Source organism: Lissotriton vulgaris, chromosome 11 (genome assembly GCF_964263255.1).
Source record: "Lissotriton vulgaris chromosome 11, aLisVul1.2, whole genome shotgun sequence".
Taxonomy (NCBI): Eukaryota; Metazoa; Chordata; class Amphibia; order Caudata; family Salamandridae; genus Lissotriton; species Lissotriton vulgaris.
Window position 1 is genome coordinate 490,773,025 of NC_141699.1, and position 27,174 is coordinate 490,800,198.

Genomic DNA, 27,174 nt, shown 5'->3' on the forward strand with positions numbered 1-27,174 from the left:
AACCTCTTAAACCAAGAGGTTTGAAACGCGTAGGCCACTGGTTAAACCAAACGTTTTTTCACCAAAAGTATCGTGACCCAATAGGAGATTTTCATTAAAATTACTAATTGCATAAAATGTATAAAGTGTACATAATGTGGTTTACTGAAAAGATACATTGTTGTTATTAATTGTTGTTTGGTTTACCAATGTTATATGTTTGAGTATGAATGTAGTATGTCTGAAATAGTGAGTCTGATGTGATGTTGTCGTTTAATTTTTGAATTTTTTGTACAGTATTTGTGGGGTATGTAAAAGTTTATTGTACATATAGTTTAAAAATGAAAAAAGTTTTTTGAAAGAAATGAAATGAAAATTCAAACAATAAAAAGCGAGTAATGAGCTTATAGATGTATTGATGGTCAGTGTTTACATCGTGGGTAATTAAACTCAAGAAAACGCAGCAGCATTGGCATTTGGCTTTGGTTTTTGGTTATGATGTGCTCAGCCTTGCTGCTTATGAGCCAAACCCTTTATTGTTATTTATGAATATTTCTTACAGCACGTCATGAGTTTCAGCTGCTGCCCTCCACTGTTCCTCTGAAATTGAAAACCCTTCAGTCTCACACACATGCATGTCTTCTACCTCCTCATCTACTACTTCGTCATGTTTGTTCATGACTATTCTGGACGAAGACTCTGCCACCACATTTCTTGCTCCTGGAATGTACTACACCTCAGACCTGAACTCTTGGAGTGCTACAACCCACTTACTGATTCTACTGGAGCGTGCATCAATACCTTTAATAGGCCTGGGTGGAGTTTGTGGAGTTCTGCTATGAAGGACTGGGTTATTTAGAACCCAGCGGTGCCAGGGCACAACACCTGAAACCTTCGTGGGTAACCTGCTCCGGCGTACGAATCACAGAGACACGGGACACTTCCTTCGGCGTCAAAGATTCAAGGTTTATTTGCTGCAGGGAAACACAGAAACCACGGAAGTACAACCAGTGTAGTTCAGAGTGACTGCTTCAAATTGGTTCTGCGGATCGCTCCTTTTATACATGATTTTCCCATAGAGTTACATTGTACACGAAAGTTTATGACCCGGTTCCCACAATTATCCCCCAGAGGGGTCGCTTTGGTCACTTTGATACACACAAGGCCCGGAACATAAGTGCGGAAACATTTGGCAGTTCCCAACTGTAAAAACCCATCTTCCCAACATTAGTGCATTCCAATCGGCAATAAAACAGATCAAAATAGGAACAAGGACAGGTGTAGAGGAAGACGGAGACAGTGGGGAGATCGGAAAGGGTGTAAAAAGGGGAGGTATCGAGAAACACGAGATACAGGCATCAAAGGGACGTGCCTAATGAGATGCACGGCTAAGACAATAAACCGGCACGGCGAGATGAGCCTCGAGCGGGGCCATCTGCCTTACAGTATCATCCCCCTCATCATAAAGACACTTACAAAGAACATGTGTCTTCCACAAATATCTTGGGAGTCCCAGGGTCGCGAAGCGGACAGCGTCCGTTCGCTGGCTACTTGAGGGCAAGAGACAAAATGGATGCCGTATCTAAGATGGTACCCGTGGGTACAGATAGAAATACCCACGTAACAAACGAACGGTTTAGGTTAGCGCAGCGAAACTGCGTACACCCACTAAACTCGTCATTTGCGGTTCATAGATACCAGACTCGACCATATTCGTACGAGTCGAAAACACCACTTACAATTGTCACGGAACCTCAGACGCTCCTTTTGCCCTCATGTAGGCAAGCACTAGTCGGAATCATACTCGATATTCATCAGACCATCTAGATGTTGCTGTAGCATAGCTCTGTCCAACCGAGTCCCCTTGGTAACAGGCGGCTGTCTCATACACGTTGTAGCACAGAGGCCACATAAGGCAGGACCGCACTGCACACAAAGGCAACACGTGAACAGGAACGCCACAACGACTCCGATGATCATCAGAATCTTCCAACCCCAAGTCGACATCAGGCCCCAAAACCACCCAAGTAACGTCCAATCCCCTACATCCACGTGTATGGATTCGGAGATCTTATGCAACTTCGAGATGGCTTGATAAACGGTCGGAGCATTATCAGGAATAAAAATACAGCAGCTCGAATGGATCACCTTACATACCCCACCACGATCTGCTAAGATCACATCTAAAACCATACGGTTTTGTAACGTCATAAGTCTATCCGCCTGAAGTTCTGTGGTGATATTACCAAGGGCACTGGCAGTAATGTTAGCTGTCGATTCCACCACTCGAGTCAACTGTCTCAGGTTCCTACTATTAACCATAGGTCCCCAAAACGGGAGGAAACCCTTGAAAAAGTCTCCTGCCTCTTGACCGGCAGTGTCCTCTTCGCTAATTACGCCTCTCACAACTCTAGTCTTGTGATAATCTGCATCTACAGTAAACGTCGGAGGCAACAAATTTGCGATAAAACATGAGCCCATAAAGTCAGAGGGCAACCATGCATACGCACGATCATGGCAGATAAAGTATGTACCCTTGGCAGCCAGAAACACAGGGGACGAGACCATCGGCAGAATGTATTTTTCAATGCAAGCACTCTCTCCAAGTCGGGCTTTCGATCTTCGGCCACGACCTATGAGACAAAAATTACCAATGTGGGGTACGACCCATATCGGAGGTGAGCTTTTGAGCTGTTTTCACTAGTGAACACACTATACTCGCCTCTTCTCAGGACCCTGTAGGCTTGTACCTCTTCTTCAGGAATAAGCGAGGGATCATAGATATCACTATCTAAATCCTCTATTGCTATAGACAAAGGTTTTTGATACGAGGTAGGACCAGAGTAGGGGGAACGTGGTTCTCGAATGGGGTGGAAACCTAGTGCGCTTCGAAACATTGTTTGAAATGCTCGAGCAGACCCTTGGGAACTATATGGCAACACCAGATATGGGATTCCCTTATCCGTAGTATGTGGCATCAACCCACACACCCAACAATTAGTAGTGTTAACTAACCCTGGGCGGAGTTGGCGGAGTGGGGCTTCGCGGAGCTACGCGAAGTGGGCGAGAAACTACGCCCACCTCCGCACTCCGCGTAGCCCCACTCCGCAAACACCACCCGGCCGCCAGCCCCGCCACCCGCCTCCCGCCTCCCTCCCGCCCTCCCTAAATACTTTAAATGAAAGGAATACATTAATTTAAAACGCACTTACCTTGCCGGCCGCTTCCCGCCGCGTCCCCGGGGCTCGCTATCTTCCGTCTTCTTTCGTAATGCGCATGCGCGGGCGGCCGCGCATGCGCATTTCTCACGAGAAAATGCGCATGCGCGGCCGCCCGCGCATGCGCATTACGAAAGAAGACGAAGACGGAAGATAGCGAGCCCCGGGGACGCGGCGGGCAGCGGCCGGCAAGGTAAGTGCGTTTTACATTAATTTATTCCTTTACTTTAAAGTATTTAGGGAGGGCGGGAGGGAGGCGGGTGGCGGCCAGCTACGCTCCGTTTGCGGAGTGTGCGTAGTGCCGCCTGGCTCCGCCGGCTCCGCAAAATGCGGAGTAGGCGGCACTACGCACACTCCGCAAACGGAGCGTAGCTGGCCGCCCACCACTAACTGATGCTGATGGAGGAGCTGAATAAAGGAATTATTGCGGAATTCTGCACGTCTAGCCTGCTCGTGTTCGGGTAAGATATGAAAAGAATGAGGAGAAGCAGTGGAGGTAAGTTTAGGGTCAGGGGTAGGAGTAGGTGTAGCAGAAGGTAAGAAGTAAGACATTGTGTAATACACCCCACCCGCCATTAATGCAGAAACAATCAAAAACAATACGAAAATTTGAAACATAAAACATTTGGTACGACTAAGTTGCTGCAGCTTGAATCTTTGAGCTTGAGCTTCTTCCAAATCCATCAACTTTGAAAATGCCATTCCCTACGACCGTCCGCAACGTTTCTTGACGCACTTCGTTCTGTGTAGCAGTAGTCAATCCCTAGGAGTTCCCAGGAACCGACGGTCTTTAACCTAGCGTCAAGACCTACTAACCAGAAGGAAGTACGCGCGCGGCCCTACGGCCTTTATTTCACAAATATATATATATATATATATATATGCGAAAACAATGTTTCTCAGCTGTGGAAGCAAAAAGGTGTAAGGAACGAAACTCAATGAATATATACAAAAATAATCACAATAATACGAATGTTCAAACTGATCGTGGAAAACGGGATAATACAGTTGTCAAAGGACAGAACAGGATCTTTTATTAGTCTCTGGTGCTAGATCGCAAAAAGTATCGGGTTTTCCCAGGACGTGTCTGTTCGTCAAACAAAGGATCCTTTGAAGAGACAGCGTCCTGTTGATCAGTTGAATGTTCTGGTCTTGAGTCTTTTGCTGACAAATGTTCAACAGTGTCTTTCTGCTGCACTGAGGATTCCCCGACAGGTTGTGCGTCGCTAAAAGGTGCAAACGCCGGCAATCCTTCGGTTTCAGTTGATGCAATGCCTCTCCTCACCCACGGGTCTGCCGGCAAAGGGATAGGGACTTTTTTGGTGTGGGTGGCGTGCACCCAGTTTTTCCGTCCCTCAAGACGAACAGCAGTCCTCGTGGCAAGGAGAACCTGGTAGGGTCCAGTGAACCTCGGATCCAAATTGTTCTTGCGCGAAAAAAGTTGCGCGTCACCACCCAATCTCCGGGCTGGAGCTGGTGGCCTGGACCCTCCGTCTGCGTCGGCAGTGCGTCGTGAACCTGTTGGTAAATTAACCTCAGTTTAGCAGTCAAGTCATGAAGATAATCGATCAACATTGGGTATTCAAGATCACAGAACATACCTGGCCTAGGAACCCCCCAAACATTCGCAGGACGACCGAACACTATTTCATAGGGACTAAGCCCTACTCGGGAGTGTACAGTCGCCCTAGTTGACAGTAATGCTAAGGGTAAAGCGTCAGGCCACGAAAGACCAGTCGTAGCCTGAATCTTTGCTAGTTTCAGTTTAAGGGTGCCGTTATACCCTTCAACCAAACCAGCTGACTGGGGATGATTGGCACTATGGAATTTCTGATTAATCCCAAGGCCCTTACATACACTCTTCATCACCCTTCCCACAAACTCACTTCCGTTATCTGACCACACGACTCTAGGCATTCCGTACCGAGGAAAGTATTCCTTCAGTAGGATTTTCGCAGTAGACAAAGCAGTATTGTCTTTGAGAGGATAGGCCTCGATCCATCGGGAGAATGCACAAACCACAACTAAAACGTATTTCAGGTTATTGCATCGCTCCATATGGATAAAGTCCAATTGAATCACCTCAAAGGGACATGAAGGGGGAGCAAAACTGCCAGGAGGAGTTGGGGTTCCCTTGCCAGGATTGTACAACATACACACCATACAATTCTTAACCAAGCGTTCAGCACATTTCGTGATACCATCATTCTTCCACACAGGGGACAGCAGTTTACAAATACCTTTCGCGCTAATATGTGCTAACCCATGTGCCATTGTCACAACGGCCAGTACATACGCATCAGGCAACATCCATCTTTTCTGATCCGATAAATCAATCCAACAACCACTTGCATCCAACTTTCCCGTACTTTCTTTCCACTTCGTCTTTTCAGTCTCGGTGGCCTCTTTCTGAATTTCTTTCACACTCTCAATAGTGTCTTCGCACATACTCGACTCTATAGGCCACCTAACCGAACTCGTCACATACATTCGAGTGCTAAGGTTCCGGGCAGTCTCCTTAGCAATCTCATCCGCAAACGCATTACCACGACCAACATCATCCGTCACCTTACGATGCGCACTGCATTTAACAATCGCTACCTGCTTAGGCAACGTAAGTGCATCCAAAAGATCATTCACAAGCTGGCCATGCTGAATCTTCGTACCATGCGATGTTAGAAAACCTCTCTCTCTCCACAACCGTCCAAAACTATGGGCGACGCCAAACGCATATTGGCTGTCGGTAAACACATTCACACGTTTCCCTTTCGCTAACACACACGCTCTGGTAAGAGCGATCAGTTCTGCAGCTTGGGCAGAATTCTGATTCAATCTCGCAGTCTCAACAACAGTATTCAACGTTACAACAGCATAAGCAGTAGTCACATCGCCATTTGGCAACTTGAAACATGAACCATCCACATACAGCGTTCCATCTGAGTCTTCCAATGGGGTGTTTTTAAGGTCCACTCGACCTTTTGTTTCCTCCTCTGTCCTCAAATAACAATCATGTTCTGTTATTTCATCTGACTCTGAGCTAATTGGTAACAAAGTTGCCGGGTTCAGGACATTACAACGTTTTATTTGAATGTGGCTTGCCAACAGCGTCAACTCGTATCCAGACAACCTCGCACTCGTCAAGTGCTGAGTTTTCGTACGATTCAAAAGAGTGTCGACTGCATGCGGAACCATCACCTTAAGCATATTATCCATGACCAATCCTGCTGATTGTCGGATGGAGACCGCAGCTGCCGCTGTTGCTCTCAAGCAACTCGGCAATGCTCTAGCTACTGGGTCCAAAGTCGAGGAAAAATATGCACATGGACGTTGCTTACCACCAAAAGGTTGCGTTAAGACACTCAACGCACAACCTTCTCTTTCGTGAACATATAATGTAAACGGCTTGCCATAGTCAGGAGTACCTAACACAGGAGCCGAACACAATGAATCACGTAATTCAGAAAAACTTTTCTGACATTCTTCCGTCCATGGTAAAGGAGTTGAAACATCCTTGCACGTAAGAGCCACTAATGGTTTCGCTAGCAATGAAAAGTTAGGAATCCATTGCCTGCAGTACGACGTGATACCTAGAAAGGCACGCACATCTCTTTGGGTTTTTGGCACAGCCATTCGTGCAATTGCTGCAATTCTCTCTGGGGTCAACCGCCTTCCCTCCTTTGACAATAAGTGACCGACATAGGTTACTTCTTGACAACAATATTGGAGTTTAGAAGGTGACACCTTGTGATTTAACTCGCAGAGATATTGCAGCAACGACACCGTAGCAATTTTGCAAACGTCCTGAGTATCTGCAGCCACCAATAGGTCATCAACGTATTGGATTAAGGCCGCACCAGCCGGCAACGTAAACGCATCCAGTTGACCCTTCAAGGCTTGACTGTAAATCGATGGACTTTCACAGTAGCCCTGAGGAGCGCGTTTAAAGCAGAAGCTACGACCACCGAGAGAGAAACCGAAAAGGTCCCTGCTCTCCTCTGCAATCGGGATGCTGAAGAACGCATTCTTCAAGTCAATCACCGAAAACCATGATGCTGAAGCTGGAATCAGAGTCAGTAGCGCCGTGATGTCAGGCACAACGGGGAACTGAGGAATCACAATTTTATTTACTTCCCGTAAATCGATAACAAAACGATAAACAGGTGGCTTCGAAGGATCAGTACGTTTAAGAATGGGCAATACAGGGCTGTTGCACACGTTTCCCCGAGTCTCTTCAATAACGTCTTTCTCGATCAAATCATAAATGATCGCTAACAATGCTCGTTCACCATCAAGAGAGATCCGATACTGGGGAATACGTGGCAATCGCACATTAGATTTCAACTGAACAACATAAGGGTAGATGTCAAGCAGGCCCACATCATTGGGACCTGTTGCCCACAAAGACGCAGGAAGAGAACTCAATTCCGGTGGAAGCTTATCGAGGGACAAATACATAGGAGAGACAACCCTCTCTCCTAACGTAAGCTTTACACCCACAGGAGAACAATACAAAGTTGCATACAAACGTTTAAGCAAATCCAGACCCAAAAGATTCTCACCACAACCAGTAGTCAGAATCAACGGAGCTTCTAGCTCACGAGGCCCAATTTTAAGGGGCAAAGGGCGCGAAACTGGATTGCTAACGGGGGCGCCAGAGAATCCAACGGAAACATTTGTTAAGCCAGACAAAGGTGCGCCAGGGAGTATCGAATGCTTAATGGAACTTTTCGCTGCGCCAGTGTCCAACAGAAAAGGCTCAACTACGCCCGATGTAGCAACTGCAACGTAAGGCCCTCTCTGATCAACCGGAACTGATACCACTCCCTCTCCTTGTCTTTGGCTGTCCTAGTAATTACTGTCGTCAGTTCCCTGATCGACGTAATAATTGTCTACATTGTACTGCGCAGATCGTCCTTGCGATGATCCACGTTGATCAAAACAGTTATTAGAGTTTGATGAGTTATCTGAACGATCATTTTGAACACCGCGACCCCTACCACGTGGTGCCTGCTGTGAACCACCACGACCTCCTCTAGATGAATTACCACTATTACGATCGTTCAGAACGGGACAATTGAATTTGATATGACCCTCCTGTCTACAATAGGCACATTGATTGTACCCTAACGAGGATCTTTGGAAAGAGGAGTCATTACGAGGTTGTGATCGGTTCGATTGCGACTGCGATCTATTCTGTTGGGGCGCATTCTGATTCGAACGTGGAGGAAACGCTTGCTGAAGCAACACTTTAGTTTTAAGCTCTTTCGTCTTTTTATCAGCGCGGTCGCTCTCTTCTTTCTCTCTATTCTCATAATATTGTGCTGTGGCCAATATCTGAGCTGAAGTAGAAACGGCCCACGCACTCTCTGAATTCTTTAATTTATTGCTCAAATCGGGCAATAGGTTGGAAACAAATTTATCGACAAACAACCTTTGACCACCCTCAGTGCTCATATCCTGACCACTATGATCAATGAATGCCTCCTCAAACCTCGTAAAGAAGTCGGAGACACTCTCGTCCTTCTTCTGTTTACAAGCTGATAATTTGTCCCAATTTACCCTCATAGCTGGCATAAGAGTTTTCATTAACGTTATTATTCTTTGAGGGAGAGCAGCAATCAACTGGTCGGGTTTAGCACCACCAGTTTGTAACCCATCAGCCGCTATAATGGCTGCCCAATCACCACCTAATTCATTGGGATGGTTTTCCTGACGAATCTTAGCCCATACCGGTTGCAGTACAACATTGCCAAACAACATATCAATATCGGCAAGATTCATTATCGTAGCGTCTACGAGCTGCGATAATTCCTTGTAGTACCCTGCAGGATTTTTACGAGGGTCAGGCAGAGATTGCTTCACCTGTAACACTTCTGAGCGTTTCCATGGGAGATGTATCCACACTCTCTGGAAATGCGCCAATGTCGCAGGGTTAGAATTAGGATCAGCTGGCATCCATACCGGTGGAACTTCGCGCATAGGAAATTGACCAGATTCATCTGGCAGTCTTTCAACATCCTCAACAAACAAGGCTTGGGGTATAGGAGTGGGACGAAAAGATAGCAACCGCTCAACAGCACGTCGAACGTTGGTATCCACTATCAGTCCAGTTGAGAACTGAAGCTGTAGATCAGACAAAGCGGTCAGTACCTCGTCAGGTGCGTCGGCCGATATCTGATCGCGAAGGACCTTACACATTTCTTCGAACACAAATCTCTGGGTTGGTATATTGAATTGACAAAATGTGTCGAGTACAACACGTGGCGGATTTCGGAGAGGATGCATCATCCAACCCATCGCCATATTATATAGCGAAGCGCGTTCTCTGTTACCAGGAAGTTGACTACGTCTCTGAGGACCATCCGTACCAGCGGACCCAAGAACAGGTCCGAGCAAATGAAAGAAGCTAGCCGCAAGAGGAGAATTACGACTACGAGTAGAGGGGGAAGTATAGGACACAGGACTAACAAGTGAAGGAGTAGAGACAGAAGCAACAACAGGAGTTAACAGAGCAGGTGCAGTAGCGGGAGCAGGAGTATGTGGAAGCGGAGGAGCAGTAGGGATAGCGACAGGCAAAGGAGCAGGAACAGTCGGAAGAACGGGTGCAGGTTGAGGAACAGGCAAAGGAAGAATAGGTGCAGGAACAGGTACAGGGGGAAGCACAGGAACTGTGGTACCCTGTACATACGGAGGTGGCGACTTCATAAGATAAGACATTAAAGGATCCTCAACTGGTTCTTCCTTCTTATCCGACTCCGTAGGCAAACCAGGATAGCATTTATCTATGGACATACGCTGTAGCCTATCAAACACTTCCTTTTCCTTAACCTCCTTATCACGCTGAAACTGCTCTGCTTTCTTTACAATGGTAGCAACATTATCTCGCTGATTTCGTTTAGTCTGTCTGATTTCTTTCTGTTTGGCTTCTTTACGCCACAACTGAAAGGCATCGAACATGGCCGGCCTTGACTTTTTCGCAAATAATTTAGCCTCTAGGTTATCTAAAATCGGGGTTTCAAAGCTACCATGAGGTGGCCAACTAAGGACACCGTCTTTCTGTGTATAGCGGATCCAGTAATCATTAAAAGTAATCGGGCCTAGCCCATGTTTACTGTACAATTCATAAGTCGGAGTTCCAACCGGAGGTATCGGACACGAGTCCTCCAGTCGGGAATCCATACCACAAGGTCTGAAACAACTAAACAAAGTACTGCGACTAGACATCTTGCACACTAGCCAAGTTTCACAAACTTCAAGGGTTACGGGATTTACCAAGTCCCAGCAAAAAGCAAAAACCCTCGGTTTTTGGCGGCTGCAGTCGTCAAACAATACAACAAAGGACCAAGAACTACAAATGCAATGGAACCATTATTATTATTATTTCGCGATTTCTAAAGCGCCTGGTGACCCGTAGGCATCCCCGCGCTATTAAACCTGTCGCTATCCAAGAGGGGGGAGGGAAGCCATGCAACCACTAAGCAACCACAACCAAGAACTCTGGGAGCGACCCACAAATACTTAACTCAAAGATCGATGGCGTCACCAGGAAGGCCCGTCAATCGTCTCGCTCTACCAAGGTCTACGCCAGGCGCCAAAACAGGTCTACAGTCAGGGCAGCAGTCCGTCGCAGCCGTCCGGAGGCGGGAATCTTCGCGGGAAAAGTCTTCGGGCCACTTATTTCGACAACAGGATCGATGAAGCGGAGTGCACCTTCCCTCGGAGATTTCACACGAAGTTCCTCACGATCGTCGGGCTTGGACCGGTACCACTGATGCAGCCCCACGTTGGGCGCCAACTGAAGGACTGGGTTATTTAGAACCCAGCGGTGCCAGGGCACAACACCTGAAACCTTCGTGGGTAACCTGCTCCGGCGTACGAATCACAGAGACACGGGACACTTCCTTCGACGTCAAAGATTCAAGGTTTATTTGCTGCAGGGAAACACAGAAACCACGGAAGTACAACCAGTGTAGTTCAGAGTGACTGCTTCAAATTGGTTCTGCGGATCGCTCCTTTTATACATGATTTTCCCATAGAGTTACATTGAACACGAAAGTTTATGACCCGGTTCCCACAATTATCCCCCAGAGGGGTCGCTTTGGTCACTTTGATACACACAAGGCCCGGAACATAAGTGCGGAAACATTTGGCGGTTCCCAACTGTAAAAACCCATCTTCCCAACATTAGTGCATTCCAATCGGCAATAAAACAGATCAAAATAGGAACAAGGACAGGTGTAGAGGAAGACGGAGACAGTGGGGAGATCGGAAAGGGTGTAAAAAGGGGAGGTATCGAGAAACACGAGATACAGGCATCAAAGGGACGTGCCTAATGAGATGCACGGCTAAGACAATAAACCGGCACGGCGAGATGAGCCTCGAGCGGGGCCATCTGCCTTACAGTATCATCCCCCTCATCATAAAGACACTTACAAAGAACATGTGTCTTCCGCAAATATCTTGGGAGTCCCAGGGTCGCGAAGCGGACAGCGTCCGTTCGCTGGCTACTTGAGGGCAAGAGACAAAATGGATGCCGTATCTAAGATGGAACCCGTGGGTACAGATAGAAATACCCACGTAACAAACGAACGGTTTAGGTTAGCGCAGCGAAACTGCGTACACCCACTAAACTCGTCATTTGCGGTTCATAGATACCAGACTCGACCATATTCGTACGAGTCGAAAACACCACTTACAATTGTCACGGAACCTCAGCTATGCGGAACTTCGCAAAGTGCCCCAAAAACTCTGCCACGTCTTGTGGAGGTGTGCAAGTGGTGGAGTGAGGTAAGTTGCACTGCTCATGCTTACTTTTAGCACTTAGCATTTCTCCCGCACTGTAAAATAAGCATGCACAGCACCATGTTCAGTGCAAGGGGGGGCAGCTTCTTTCTGTCACTCGAGAAGATGTTCTACTCAAGCAGCAGCTTCTTTAACACGAGCAGCAGGTTTATCAATGCGAGTGGTAGCAACCTGCCACGACCTCCTGTGATGAGAAATCCCATCTGGAGGTGGTCTAGCGTTGGATTTTCCTTGCTCGAGCTCATTAACATAATGTTGTCAATCCGCTAGTGAGGAAAAACGATTAACTATTTCTCCTCTCAGGCGTGCCAGTAGTGCTGCTGATCTCACACACACCTAGTTACCTGAAAAGAGTAGGAGTTCCATTGCTAAAACAATTCTTCAAGTTTTTAGATGGAAAATATGCTAGACATGACATTTCCCCTAGTTCTGCTGATGTAATGATTACAATGCTCCCCATTTACTTGTAATGCGCTACCCAACACTCTACAATATGTTGCTATTTTGTGGGAGAATTTGGGTGCATTATATGATATGGCTCCTTACTGTGGAATACACTTGCACAAACTGTCTTGGGTCCAGTCAGGCTTGTTTGTAACACCTTTTGCTACACCCTGGGTAGCTGCAGCTTTGAACAGCAATGCTTGACAAATGAACTTAGTGTAAACCATTTAACAGTACCAAACTATGAAATCAGAAAGTCACATAACAAGAAAGGGACACAACAACAATTTATAAAACTAGAGTATATTTGTAATGATTTTTTAGAATGCTTGATCATCAGAATCTATCTAAAGTTATCCAACCACAAACAAGCATTAGTCAACAAAAAGTTTGTAAACTCGTGCCAAACTTTAAAAGAGTTTTTTCGGCACCTCCAACCTGACCGGCAGCCAAATCTGACATGGTGTAGATGTAGGAGGCCTGTAAGGTTACTTTAGGAAGTGTTAGGATGCTTCCAGTACTTAAAGATTACATTTGTTGCTTCATTACTTCATCGTTATAGTCCTTTTTTTTTTATCTCATCACCAGTTTAGAAAGTAGATGTTGACTCTGCTGTATAGGGCTAAGGTGTTTCCATCAATTGATTTGAAACCAGCTTATCACCAGATGGAGTTAGATGATGAGTCAAATGATCTGATGGCATTTGTAACACTGTTTGGGACTTATAGGTACAAGAGGATGCCGTTTGGACTGGTATCTGCGGCATCCAATTTCCATAGAGCAATGGAGAAAGTTTTGAAGAATGTACAAGAAATCAAGGTTGGTCAAGATGACATCTTGATATTCAGTGTGGATAAAGAGGAACATGAAGTTCAGACAATCTCACATTGAGTGTTTGGGGAAAGAGATCTCAGCAAAAGGAGTTAGACCGAAAGCTAGTCTAATGTAGGCTATAAGCAAATTGGCGTCACCCACATGCAAAGAAAAATTGCAAAAGGTTTGGGAATGACAGAGTATTATAACTGATTTGGAACAGATATTGCCATAATAAGTGCGAGAATGGGAGAACTCTTGAAGAGGGGCGTAGAATTTGTAAATGTATTTGAGCTTGTAAAGTGCACTGCTACCCGTAGGTTTCCTGGCTCTATATAACGCTCGGGAACCCGTCCTGGCTTTCCCTGTGAGATGGTCCCTATTGGGCACCCCCAAGGTGAAGCCAGGCATCTGCAGCTTTGATGGGGCTGTTTGTGGAGATTAAGCAAGCTATTGCACAGAGTTGCTGAACGGAACCCATGGTTAGAGTGGCACCGAAGGCGAGATTTATCGAGCCCGTTGACATTGGCCCAACACCCTGCCACGTCGGGAATTGAACCCTGGTCCTGGGCCGACCTCTGCTTCTGGGTCTGCCGCCTCTAACCAGTGAGCCACACTACTCTACTAAGAGATCGGATATGTGAGGAAGAATTTGAAGTGATAAACTAGAGCTTGGAGATGGCTCAAGATGACAGAAAAATATTATATCTCGAAAAAGTTGTGGATACAACCGTGTACATGCATTAAGCTTGTGTTTGCATGGGTATTGTCCTGTCCTTGACTCACCTGGCAACTGCTGTTGTCCTACTGACCCAAGACCAGGAAGGATAGAGAACTCCATACCTAACCTAGTCACCATGAGATTGCATTCCGGAGTAAGAATGGGAACTGGCTGCCACTATTTCTCCTCTCAGGTGTGCCAGTAGTGCTGCTGATCTCACGCATACCTAGTGACCTGAAAAGTATGATAGTTAAATTGATAAGAATTTATTTCAGATTTGTAGATAGAAAATATGCTCACAGTGACAATTGCCTTAGTTCTGCTGATGTACTGATTAAAAGGCTCCCCATTTACTTGTAATGCACTATTCCACACTCTACAATATTTTGATATTTTGTGTGAGAATGTGGGTGCATTATATGATATGGTGCCTTACTGTGGAATACACTTGCACAAACTGTCTTGGGTTCAGTCAGGCTTGTTTGTAACACCTTTTGCTACACCCTGGGTAGCTGCAGCTTTAAACAGCAAAGCTTGACAAAGGCAACTTAGTGAAAGCATTTAACAGCACCAAACAACAAAATAAGAAAGTCACATGCCAAGAAAGATACATAACAACAATTTATAACATTAGAAAATATTGTTATGAATTTTTAGAGAGTTTGATCATCAGAATACATCTGAGGTTCCTGGGATGTAGATTTTTAAAGCTTTAAATAACCATTATTCCAACCACATACACGAACTGGTCAAGAAAAAGTTTATAAACTTTTGAAAAGTTTGAAATAGTTTTTTCGCTACCTCTTGCCTGACTTGGGTGGCCAATCTGACAGGATGGAGCTGTGGGAGTCCTATAAGGTTACTTTGGACAGTTAACTAATCACCAGAGTCTTTCTGGTCCAGTTCCACCCTTTAAGAAACTACTGCCAAAGACTAAAATCGAGTGGTCCTGATGCTGGCGATGCTGGAGAAACAGAAGCTCAAAGATGCTCCTGGTGCTGTGCAGTTGTTGAGGGGAGTTTTGGTTGAGTTCTCAGTCCACAGGTGAGATGGGGCGATTTTGGCCACAGAACTCAGGCTCCCACAACGTCGACTTTGAGACAGTAAGAGACAAGCTGTGGTTGGGCTTCTTTTCTCGCAACACAGGGGTCAAAGTCAAAATCCTCGGTGGGTACTAGTGTCCCTCATGGTTAAGGAATGTGATGGCATTCCCAGGTCCAGCAGACTTGGGTATAACTACTGGCTGTCATGGAGCGACCCTTGACCCTGCTTGCAGGTTAGACCACTCCCCACGACTCAACCACCACCTGTGTGTTTGTACCTTCAGCCACTGTTGCTGCGAGTTCGTTGCTGCTGTGAGTCAGCTGCCCCCCTCTTAGCCTTTTGTATTTTGTGCCTCTTGATGTTGTATTTTGTTTTGTTCTGGTTTTCTACTGTTTCAGCCTATTCTGTTTTGCTCATTATCACTCTCCCCTTCACCTCTGTTTTGCCTGCTAGTTCCCCCTCGATTTCTCCTGCCGCTGCCTCCCCTGTGGCCCACACCCCTGCACGCCTATTCACCGCATGGCTCCCGCCTCCCAATTGCTCCTCCCTCCCACCTCCCCTTATATGGCAGCCGCGCGCCTAAGGCAAGCCCATCTGTGCACGAACGCACCTGGACCGCACCCAGTGCCTGAACCCCTGGCCCCCGTGAACGCCACAACGCCCGTCTCTGCTACGATGCCAACACCCTCCTCGCACTCAACACCAGATGATCACACATCTGCTTTCTGGCTGCCCCGAAGCGCACCCCAGGACCCTTCTCCTGCCGGAACTGCAGCTTCACCAGCATACGATCCACCAATCCACCCACCGGGAAAGAACACAACCAACTCAGATGCATTCTACTCAACACCCGCTCTGTCCGCAAACATGCCGTTGAACTCTGGGACCTACTCGACTCAACCTCCCCAGACGTCGCTTTCCTGGCGGAGACCTGGATGAACCCCTCCTCGAACTCTGGGACCTACTCGACTCAACCTCCCGAGACGTTGCCGCCCTGACGCAGACCTGGATGAACCCCTCCTCGGCACCCGACATCGCCATAGCCATCCCGGACGGCTACAATATCACCCGTAGGGTCCGCACCAATGGAACAGGAGGAGGAATCGCCATCATCCAGAGAAACACCCTCAGAGTCTCGACCAGCAACAACGACACTCTCAGCACTGCCGACACCTGCACTTCCATATCCACATCGATCCCAACACCACCCTCAAAGGAACCCTCGTCTACAGACCCCATCCGACCCAGCCACAGTTCAGCAACTCCATTGCCGACTTCATCAGCACAGACGCCCTCACCTCCACAATCTACATCCTCCTCAGGGACCTGAAATTTCACCTCTAGAACAACAACGACACCAACTCCACCACCTTTATTGACAACCTCGGACTCAGAGAGCTCGTCACAACACCCACCCACTCAGCCAGCTTGACCCCATCTTTTCAGCAAGCTCTCACGTCTCCTTCAGCCACACCACTGAATTCCAATGGACCGACCATCGCTTCATCCACTTCACCTTTCGGAAACGCACCACCGCAATCAACAGATGCCCCGCCGCTGCTGGACCAAAATCATTGAAGATCAGCTAAACACCACCCTCACACGGAGCCCACCCGCGGAACCCACCGACCCCGACACCGCCACCCATAACCTCAGACAGTGGATCAACGACTGCGCCAACACTCTCACTCCGTTCAAGAAACCCTCCAAAAGACACACCAGCAAGAAAGCCAGCTGGTTCACAGAGGACTTCCAGTTCTCCAAGCAAACCTGCCGGAAACTAGAGAAAAAATGGCACTGCTAACAGACACTAGACAGTTACGCAGCCCACAAGAACACCACCCGCAGACACCATCACCTCATCAGATCAGCCAAAAGGGCCTCCTTCAAAGATCGCTTAGACAACAATGCACACAAAAGGAAAGAGCTTTTCAATATCGTGAAGGAACTCTCCAACCCCAGCTCCGACACCAATGACATCCCACTTTCGTAAGACCTGTGCGACTCCCTTGCCACCTTCTTCCATCGCAAGATCGCAGATATCCACAACAGCTTCAACGTCATGACCGCCCCGACAGCCACTGAGACCACCGTCCCCTCGGCCACCATCCACACCGATCCCATGCTCTCCTTGACCAACATAAACATCGATGACACCATCAAAATCATGAACACCATTCACTCCAGCTCTCCGTCAGACCCATGCCCACACCACATCTTCAACAAAGCCAGCACCACCATCGCATCCCATCTCCGGAAAACCATCAGCATCTCCTTTGAGATAGCAACCTTCCCGGAGAGCTGGAAGCACGCCGAGATCAATGCCTTACTCAAAAAACCCAAGGCTGACCCTAAGGACCTCAAGAACTTCCGACCCATCTCCCTGCTCCCGTTCCTGGCGAAGGTTATCAAGAAGACCGTCAACAGACAACGAACACGCTACCTCAAGGAGAACACCATCCTGGACCCATCCCAGTCTGAGTTCCCCATCAACCACAGCACCAAAACTGCCCTCATCTCTGCCACTGATGACATAAGGGCCCTGCTGGACAACAGCGAAACAGCAGCCCTCATCCTCCTGGACCTGTCAGCCGCCTTCGACACTGTCTGCCACCGCACCGTACGCACATGCCTCCACGACGCTTGAATCCGAGACAAGGCTCTGGACTGGACCCTCCTTCCTCTCTGGCAGAACCCAGAGTGTACGCCTCCCCCCTTTCCACTCCAAAGCCACAGAGATCATCTGTGGCGTACCCCAGGACTGATCCCTTAGCCCGACATTGTTCAACATCTACATGGCATCGCTCGCCCACGTCGCCCAACTGCACGACCTCAACATCATTTTCTACGCATACAACACCCAGCTGATCCTCTCCCTCACCAAGGACCTCCTCACCGCCAAAATCAACCTCCACAAAGGAATGAAAGCTGTCGCTGATTGGATGAAGAACAGCTGTCTGAAGCTAAACTCGGAAAAAGACAGAAGTCCTCATCCTCGGCTCCACCCCTTCAGCTTGGGACGACTCCTGGTGGCCTATCGCCCTGGCAACTGCATCAACACCCACTGACCACACACGCAACCTGGGGTTCATCCTCGACTCCACCCTCACCAAGCAGGCCAATGCTGTCTCATCCTCCTGCTTCAACACTCTCCTCATGCTCTGTAAGATCTACAGGTGGATCCCCACCGAAACAAGAAGAATGGTCACCCAGGCCCTCATCAGCAGCAGGTTGGACAACAGAAACGCCCTCTACGCAGGAGCCTTGGCTAAACTCCTGAAACGACTACAGCGCATTCAGAACGGCTCTCCACGCCTGATTCTCAACATCCCTTGCCACATCATACCCTACCTGAGAGACCTACACTGGCTTCCCTTCAACAAGAGGATCACCTTCAAGCTTCTCACCCACGCACACTATGCACACCACAACACCGGACTAGAATACCTCAACAGACGACTCACCTTCTACACCCCAAACTGCCAGCTCTGCTCCGCCGATCACGCCATCCCCCACATCGGAAGAATGGCCTCCAGCGGCAGATCGTTCTCCCCCCCCCCCCCGCCGCCAAGACCTGGAACACCCTCCCCATCCTCCTATGGCAGACCCAGGACCTGCTAACCTTCAGAAGACTACTCAAGACCTGGCTATTCGAGCAGTAGCAGCACCCCCGCCCCCAGCGTCTTGAGACCCTCAAGGGTTAGTAGCACAATTTATAAATGTTCTGATTGATTGATTGAATGGATTGGTCACTTTGGGCACCCGGTGGCAGGTAGTGGTAAAATGTCTGGGGTGGGTACCAACGTGCCAGTTTGGGCTTCTTCAGCTCTTCTTCCCTTGGTGCTGGTTCCCGGGAACCAGCCGACTGACCCTTGGAGTCACTGCTTCGATCTGGGTTTAGGAATCAACATTTCTCCAAGCCAGGAGCCACAGACACAGTCCAAACCGTACTAGCCCAAAGTGCAGCAGGTGCAATCCTTCAATGGTGCAGCCTCTCTTTGTGCAGGTTCAAAGGCAATTTGGCAGTACTTCTTTGGTCTTCTATCCAAATCCAAAGTGTACTCAGATACAGGGTGCCATGGGTACCCATTTTATCTTGGGAAAGTGCCCCGAGGGGACAATGCAGTCACTAGCAAGTGGTCTAGTTGGTCCCCTCCTCTTCGGTGACAAAGTTCTGGGGATGTGTGGCATTTGGCAATCCCAGAGGGCAATATTCTTGCAACTATCAAGATGCCGAGTCCTTCTCCCAACTGTGGTGAACTTGGTAGCCCAGAGGTGTGGTTACGTACGGGAAAAACGGTTTGTGGACAGTTTTTCCCTCTCTGTCCCTCTCTAGCTTTTGTCTGCCTGAACATTAGGAAGCCTGCTTGGGAGTGTTATGTTCAGTGTCCCTTCAAATGTGTCTTCACCTTTGAATTTCAACTTTTGGGCTAGCACCCTGGGAGAGTTCCTGGGTGTGGTTGTCACACCTCATTCTGCCTTTGTTCCTAAGCGTGGGATTCATTCACACATCTCCCCAGGTGGGCAGAAAGCTGCTTGTGTGCTAGAGCCTATGTGAGGCCACTGGACTAGCTGTGGCACAGAGTGGCGGCATTCTAACAATTGCTTAACTTAAATAGTGACATTAATTTTGACTTTGGCATCAATTCAGATTTCATGCCACAATTAATTTGATACCATGCAGTACCCAGTTAGGTAGTCCCATTCAGATGTTAACCAGGCTGGGCTACAAGTTGGTAACCCTGCATTAGCCAATGGGGCTTCTAACTTTCCTCAGCAAAACTACAACTGTAAGGGTTTTGCTGCTAAGAAATATATAAACCCATATTTCTTGCTTAATAATATACCCCATCCCGCCATAGGGCTCTATGGGCCTTTCTTAGTTTCTTATTTAGGCTCAGGCAGAGTTTACGGAGTTCCATATGCGCAGCTTCCCAAAAGGACAAAAAAAACTCCACCGCGCTCCGCAGAGTTCTGCAAATGGTGGTGCAGGTAAGTTGCATTGCTTGTGCTGATTTTTAGTGCCAGGAGTTTGTCCCAATCTGTAAAATCAGGGTAAACGGCATCACATGCAGCTCAAGTGGGTGCATCTTCTTTCTGCAACTTGAGTAGATTTTCATTTTCATTTGAGCAAAGGAAAAATATTTTAATATTTTTTAATTAAAAAAGTTACTAATTGAAAATTTACGGTTATAACATCTGTCATTGGAATCCTCATTACACTCATATGAAGGGGTAGAGAAATGTATGTCTGTGTCTAGGCAGAGATCTCTGCATAGTAATTATGAAATCCACCCATGAGGGGATCTAAACCTAGGCCTAAGAGTAGATCTTCACCAGCGGAAAAAGATGTTCCTCATTGGGCTTTTGTGAATAGGATCCAAGATGTAAAACATGGGGAGTTTCTCTGGTAGATGTGCAGCTGTTAGGTATTCACACAACTATTTAAATAGAGCAGCCTGCAACAGTATGAAGGATAAATGAATGCATAAAATTCATACAAATTAAATACAGTACTGCAATCCTTTAATCAGCTCTAGAAGGTACCTGGATCTTGAGCCTGGTACTTTTAATTAGCAAAGCTTGCATGTAAAATAATTGGCTGATTTGGGATTGTCATGCCACTGCAGTGGTCTTTCACTGATGACACAGGGCTGTAACGTTTTGCTGCTCTTTTGAGTGTGACCTCATTGGTCCTTGTGCAGTGGTGTGGGTTTTGTTAGATGTATGCTTTTTTAGTATCATATTCTGATGATCAAAATGGAGAATAGTCGATTAATGCAAATGCATTTACAGGAGAGAAAAGATGGTTCTTGGAAATGAAGGTGCTCTCACATTCCTGGCGTAGAGTAAATGTGACATAGGCTTTCCACATAGAATATGCTACTTGATGATGGACTTGGTGTGCCAAAATGAAAACCGGAAGGATACTACAAACAGGAGTGCAACTCAGGTTTGGTACCAACGTTCACTCTCCACTCCTCAACTTAGTGCGCTCTAATAATGAAATTCCTCAGCAACATGCATCACCCAACAAATGCCAGTCACCAAACAAAGATGATAAAAACCTCCAGGGAGATGCCAGTGTGGCAGTGTTACCATTCTGACAGTCGTACTGAGCCCCCATAATGTTTCCTTAGAAAATTTGTCAGCCCCATTTTGACAACCACCAGGAAGATAAAAGAGTGGCAAACATCAACCACCACCCAGCTGCTAAAGGAGACCACTCAAGGACTTTGCATTTCGGCAGATGCTCTCATGCCCTTACCTTGATACATGGCTGTTGCTCCCCATTTTGGGTGTTCGTTGTTGATGGGGCAGGAATGTCCTCTGTTTGGTGTACAGGCATGGTCTCCTGCCTTCAGTGTCCATCATCCCCTTTTGTATCGCTTTGTTCGCCCTAAGTTGGCAGGGTATGCTCAGACGTGAGTCCCTTGCTCACTTGGCCACTGGATTCAAGGTAGTCTGGCTGATGAGGATTATGAATCCGAAACCGGTCCCAGAATGCTTGTTTCCGGTCCAGGGAAGACATGGCTTGGCAGTTCGGGCTGGACTGTTCCCATAAGGCACAGGGTCAGACTGATTTGCATATGGCCATGTCTTCACTGGGGTGGCTGAGTGAGCTAAAGAATGGTGATGGATTAAACCCAGATCAGTTGACTGGGGGTGAGTGTTTGATTTGCTCAAACGCTCCGTCCATCATCCCCTTTTGTATTTCAGTGTCCACAGCATGTATCTGGTATCCTGACTGTTGATATGTGGTCCTAGAATCCCACTAATGAATCCATAGTGTGATCGGATCATTTAATCTGATTCACTTTTATGTAGGCCTACTTGCTCACTGGTGTAAAGTTCCTCTTCTATAAGCTTACCATTCCTTGCGCTAACATTCTGAGGGGCAGATTTATGTTGGACATGCGCCGCGTTTGCGTCACGCAACGGCGGCGTAAACGTGGCACATCCCTACGACCTATTTACAATGTGATGCATCTAGGCAGATGTGTCACGTTGTAAAGCCCTGCGCCACATGTGGGCGTTCCGGCGCAGGGTGGGCGTTCCGGGGCAGGTGCGCCTCGCAAAAGTGGCTGAGTGAAATCTATAAGATTTTACTCAGTCACTTTTAGGCCAATGCTGCGTCAAAACCCTGCACCTGCTTGAAGCAGGCGTAAGGCTTGACGCATCATTGGACAGATAGGGCACGCACGAGCCTTGCTGGAACTGCGTCACGCTTGCGACGCAACTCCAGCAATGTGTCACCTTTACGGCACAGATGCGTCACGCATCTGTACAGTTTTTGCCCCATGGTGCGCCGCATTGTAAATGCGGCGCACCATGGGTGGCGGAGTTGCGGCGCACAATAACTGGTGCATCCCTGGGGATGCGCCAGGTATTGTAAATCTGCCCCTGAGTGTTTACATGCATGGTGTGTGTGAGCGATCCAGTGTAATGGTGACCAGTAGGATCCATTTTGGATAACTCTGGCCTTGTTTTGCACTGGATCCGGTTGTGGTTGCTTTTCCAGACAGTGGAAGTGTAATGCTCACGTTGATGTGAGGGGTGTGGAGACAGGGCTCATTTATATATTCAATTAGGTATTTTGCTTAGCAATGATGTTAAGATTAGTCTTCCTCGACACTGCAGTTTGGTAGATGGTAGAAGTGAGAGGTGGGACTGTAGACTCTATTGTGCCAGATGTGGAAACTTCATAACTCTTTCTGCCTCTGTTGTGGATGCTCCAGGTTGAAGAAAATCATGCTGTGAGAAGCGTCATTCTGAACAAAAGCTGTGATTGACGAAACGTCTGGAAAGGGTACTTGAAAGGAGAACTACCCTAAACCAGTTCTGCTGTTTCAAACTGTGGATCCATATCTCCTGTCTGATTTTTGGGTATAAAGGTAGGACTCCGCTACCCCACATGTTGCTCGAATTCATGTCCTCTATGGCCAAGGAACGGAGTGCTCCACAGAATAATGGGAGGAACACTGAGCAACTAGGGCTGATGTCTGCATAATAGCCAGTCTTCCAGAGGAAAGGGATATCAACTGAAGTTTGAATCTCTTGTTGGAGGAGCTGTAACCCTGTCTTGAAATGCCTAGAAGCCTGCCTGCTTGGAGAGAGAAGAGGCCAGTCCTGCAGGAGGAGTGTTTGTCCAGGAAGAAGCGAGGTGCAAAGCACCACCCAGTACATGTGGGAGTTCAAGCACGAACCTTGACTCTGCAAGCACAATTACAGAGGCTAGGTCAGAGCTGGTATTGTGTGTCGGGATCTGGGCAAAGCTGCAACTGAAAGCTGACGATCGACTTGTGTGTGGTCACAGCTGCCAAGAATTGTGACTGGCCTATACAGGGGCACAGCTGCCCAGAGACTGGCCTGAGTATGGTTGTGAATACCCAATGTGACAACTGCTTGTGAAGGCTGCAACTGAACACTGTATTTGGTCTATACAAGGCTGCAGCTATTGAAGTAATGACCAGCCTGAAGAGGCTGCCTGTGCTGAAGTGTCACCTGACCCCTCAGGGCTCACCGACAAGCACACAATACCAGGACCACAAAGCCAGAGACACTCACTGTTGGTCTAGTCGGCCCCACTAAGCCATGACTAACATCTCCATCCTTGCCTGCAAAGGAGCTGGCATGGATGCATTGCCCTGTGGGCAATGCATTTACATTTACATTTACATGGATGCATTGCCCTGTGGGCCCCAGCGCCCTAGGTGAGAGAGAAGAAGAGCTGCCGGCCAAAGAGTCATATTTCTAGCCACGAGTGCAAGGGCATGCCTGAAGGCCAGATGGAAAGACCGACTTGTCAGGGCTGATTGGACTTCATTATAGTGAGAACTGAGATTGTGTACACTCGTATTTGGGGGTTACCAACCTGCACCCGACCTATATCACTACATTTCCCACAAAACGGCCGGGGCACTCAAAACCTAAAGAGGGTCTTAACTGGTGAAAGAGACTGGAAAGAAGAAGGAGGATGCATAGTACAGACCTGAAGAGTCCCCAGAGACTACATTGTTTACCGATATGGTAGTGTTTAGTAATGTGCTCTAGTGTCTAATAAAGTAAAGCATTTTCTTGTAAAAATAAGCACTGGCCTGGACATTTCTTTAATGAAATGTGGATTGATTGTTTAAGTCTGGGCATAAGCACCCACATTCTACCTCCCTGAGAAGCCAATCACTGATTACCATCACCACCAATGAGAATCAACGGTGGAGGGGTTGTGTGTATCCCATGTTAAAAAGCCATAGTGGACAGACCATGGTTTATCAGAGGAAAATTCCCTCAGCCCCCATGTTCTGCTGGCCATTGGCCCTCCAAGGGATTGCCCAAATGTAGATGGTCTAGTGCATTGTGGAAACATAGTTCCGTCCTCCAGCAAGTTTTAGGCTACTACCCGTTTCCCCCAGACCTCCGGACATCAAAATCACTTTTTGCTGAGTTTACCGCTGCCAAGACTTGTTGGGCACCAGTCCAGCAACCGCCACCTTTAGTCAATGCTGCATTAGTTGTAACAAGCTCTGAGTGCTGGCTGGCTTCATCATGGACGCAAAATCGGATTCTGGGTCTCCTGTATGTGCCAATATGCCGGGATTCTATCAGCAATCTCAGTACATGTTTTAGGATTTTTCTGAACAGCCCCTGCACTTTTCGTGTGGCTGCATTTGCTCTTATATTGTCGCTTTGCGTTCCTTACCCATAGGCCACAATCCCCTGATAAATTGACTCCAATGTGAGAACATCACCTTTCGCTACTGTACTTTGCAGAATTGAAGATGTTAAGGTGGGGACCTCTGTCCCCAGATTGAGCCACAGTATAATGTTATTTCAACTCAGTCCTCAAACTGCCTCTCTTGGCTGTCCTTTTTAAGAACTGTATCCTGAGCTTGCCCTGTTCACTCCAAGTAGCAGAGTCACTGTCAATCTCTGTCAATTTGGATTGATTAGCCCTGTATGCCCAATCTGATGACAGATCTCAGAGTAAAAATAATAGTTCTCCAATCTCGGGATCAACCAGGGCTACTGCCAGCTGTTGCTTTCTTACCTGCCTTTACCAGCGTGCAGGCCTTCCTTATCGTTTAACCGGGTAGCTTTACCATTCTTGCTAGAAAGGTCCTTACTTGATTCCTCAATAGGCTTATTGGATCTCACACCAACAGCTTGTTGACATATCAACAATCTAGACAGTGCTATTGACATTGCATGAGTCTCTATTAACACAGCATTCTTGATTCCAGCCAGGCCGATTTCCCTCAAACCTCAAGGTCCATCATGCTCTACAGCATTCACGAACACTCCCGGGAGGTTGTGATTCTTCACAATGTTTGTTAATTTACAGCATATATGGCAAGAATACCCCCCCAGCACTGACCTGCACTCAAGCGTAGGGGAATATGTGGGTCTCTGTTGTTGCTGTACATTTCTGTTAGGCTAGGAGACACCCTGACTCTCTTGCACCTCGAAACCCCTAATGAGTCCACTAAATATCTGTGACCTGGGGGGTTGAGATAATTGTAAGACCATCCACTGACATCTCTCAATCAATCAATCAGGATTTATGAATCATGGATAATAACCCAAAAGGGTATCCAGCTGCTTGCAGGTCCCAGAGGCTTTTTTGAAGGAGATAAGATGGGTTGTCTCAGTTCAAAGAAAGCGAGCATGAGTTCAAAGTCAGCGAGCATCCCTACTAACCAGTCTAAGTAACACAAACTATTTTATTCAACAAAAATACTAGTTGCAACATTTTAGCTTGTACAAACTCTCAGGAACCAATCAATATACTACAGGTTCTGAGAGAGGGTAAACTCCTCTCTTTCTCAGGGCAAAACAATGATATAAACATGGCTGCGTCCTTCAGTTGTTACTCTGGACAAACCTTTGGGTACAGTCTGCTTTTCGCAGGAGTCCTCCTGGCGTCTTCTCCTCCTTCCAATGAGAACCTCACTATCAGTTGTCAAATACATAACTGTAAGCTATTCAATAGCTAGCAAAAGGCATCTGGAAAAACACAGCATCTGCAGTGGAAAGAAAAAACATAACAAACAGAAAATAAAATGTGTAGGCCTCTTAGCCTTATGTTATGTTATGTTAAAATTATTTATAGAGCACACTTTCACCGGACGGTTTCATGGCGCTGTGAACGGGGGGCAGCAGATGAATGAATGGTGGGCAGAGCCTTACTCATATGTCTGAGTAAACAACAGGATTTTCAAAAGGGATCTGAAGTGGGTGTAAGATGTAGTTAATCTGAATTCCGAGGGGAGGGAGTTCCAGAAGTGAGGCACAAGAAAAGAGAATCTGAGAACTCCATGTTTCTTTCGTTTGAAGGTGGGGGTAGTAAGCAACGACAAGTGAGAGGAGCGGAGAACACAGGAAGGGGACTAGCGATGGATCAAGGAGGAGATGAAAGCTGGACCAAGTCCTGCCAAGGCTTTAAAGATAGTACAGCCCAGTTTGAATTTTCAGCGTTTGGCCACTAGGAGCCAGTGGAGGTTCTTCACAAGGGGCGAACATGGTGGTGTCTGGGTTGGTGTAAGATGAGCCTCACTGCCTTAAACATTTTAAAGTTGAAATTTAAGATGGCATCACTGTAAATCACACTTTGCTAATAAATGCATTAAATTATGGAGATGTAAAGTTACGCTCTAACAATTCCCCCCTGATTACTAGAATAGCCATCATAGCAAATACAATTGAATAGAAAAGGAGCACTTCATCACTCTGCTGTGTCCTTCATCTCACCCTTTGAGTTTTGCAACTCCTTTATATCTTTGTAGCCTTACTCTTTCTCACTTCCATGTCTATTTTCTCCTTCCTCGGCTTTTATATTTCTTCCCTTTCTCTTCTTGCTTGCAAAGTGCTCCGGCTGGTATAAGCCTGGAGCTCCATCATTTCAATGTTTCTTTGTTCACAGCCATAGCTGTGAACGAAGGCTTCAGGGAGCCTGAGGGGATTCCAATCCCTTAACGCTCCCATAAGGATTTGTTCTTTTTTGTTAGAACATTCTGCCCTCTAGTGGCAGAATGTTCTTTTTTCCTTCTTGCTTGCAAACATGTAAATCACTTAGATAAAGCAAATAAGCAAATTAAACAAACGTATTTAATCATAGACCTTGATATATCTCAGAAAAATTAATTACCAATGCTT